The 1321-nt window shown below is 60.0% G+C and overlaps 1 protein-coding gene across 3 annotated transcripts in view; it reads left to right on the top strand.

Moving 5' to 3' along the window:
• Positions 1–234: 234 nt before the first annotated feature.
• The window catches only part of Grm8 (glutamate metabotropic receptor 8), a 770925-nt gene continuing 769838 nt past the window's right edge, over positions 235–1321 (top strand). For 2 of the 3 annotated variants that reach the window (XM_015488298.2, XM_048786066.1), the window contains exon 1: positions 235–565. The gene's annotated coding sequence lies outside the window, so the exon portion shown is untranslated. Of the gene's footprint in view, positions 566–871; positions 1237–1321 lie in introns of those variants that run through there. The other variant, XM_048786065.1, reaches the window with a different exon arrangement.

The raw sequence follows: 1321 nt of genomic DNA, 5'->3' as shown, positions 1-1321 counted from the left end.
GCTCCCGCTCCCCTCTCCCCGCAATCTTTGGGCCCTCCCCCTTTTTTGATGGGGGCGGGGCAAGTAGGGGTGATTTTGTGAAAATCAGAACTATTGATATTTCTACTCCCCGCGTCGCTTCTGGCTGAGGCGCAGAGGGGGGTACTGATGCACGAGTATCTTTGCCTCTGTCCGCGCCTGGGCTTCACGGTGACATCGAAATCCAGGGCTCCCGCCCTTCGGGGTTCCTCCTCCGGCTTCCCGAGGTGACTAGTTGGCGCCAAGCGATTGGCGATCCCGGGCGCGATCCCGGCCGCGGCTCCCCGCACCGCGCGGGTGAATGGCCGCGGGAGGAGGATCGGGAGGCGCCGGGCGCAGACCAATCGCGGCCGCCGGTGGGAGTATTTGTTATTCACATGGAAGAGACTTGGAGGCGGCTCGGCCAGCTCAGCCCCTTCAGCCCCGAGATCAGCCACAAGTGCGGCCGCGGTGCTCGCCTCGCGCGGCGGTGGCGGCGGCGGCGGCGCTGACATGGAGCTGCGGGCCCCCAGCGGGCTTCCTCACCGCGCCCTCTGCGGGGAGCAGGGTAAGACTCCAAGCCCAGCAGCAGACAGAGGAAAAGAGGAAAGCCAAGTGCAGAACCACAGGAAGAAAAAGCCCTCAGCCCCCCAACTCCCTCAAACGCGGAGCTTGCTGAAAAAGGAGCCCCCCTCCCATTTTGTTACCCTTTACAATTTTCTCCCTAAAACCGTTCAGCTGACAGCCAGGTGCACCGTTCCTTCTCAGATCACTTTAGTGATTTGCTCATCCTGAGCACAAATAGATGGCCTTGCATACCCGGAGTCTGGGAGAGAACTGGTGGGCGAAGAAACGAGAATGGGGAGAGAGGGAGAATGGGCACCAGGGGGCGAGGGGCTGGCCGGGCATTGGAGCTTGATTGGGTGTCTGTTGATTTTACGTTGCAAATAACAAGGCAGCCACCCCTCTTGTCTTCCCATGATTACATTCCAGTGGAGAGGTTCAGAATAGAGGGAGGCTTAGCTTGGAACTCTTAGGGCTTGAAGATGTGATCCCCCAAAAGTTTAGTCGGCGAATGGGAGATTGAAGGGTGACGGGAAAGGGGCAGGCGCGCCTGGGATGCTCTGATGGGGCGTTCGGCGGCAGGATTTTAAATCGCTCTGCTTCAGATTGTCTGCCCTGGGTGACCTCCTGGACCTGCCCTGGCGGAATCCGGACTTGCCCCGCCGAGATGACGAGGTACCTTCATTTTGCCAATATAAAGCGAGGGATTTCCGAAGTTGGCGGCTTCTGGGATGAGTTGGGGTAACTCCCCCCCCCCCCC

Source organism: Marmota marmota, unplaced genomic scaffold, assembly GCF_001458135.2.
Source record: "Marmota marmota marmota unplaced genomic scaffold, marMar, whole genome shotgun sequence".
Classification (NCBI taxonomy): domain Eukaryota; kingdom Metazoa; phylum Chordata; class Mammalia; order Rodentia; family Sciuridae; genus Marmota; species Marmota marmota.
The sequence above is the reverse complement of the archived record's forward strand: the minus strand, read 5'-3'. Positions and strand labels throughout refer to the sequence as shown.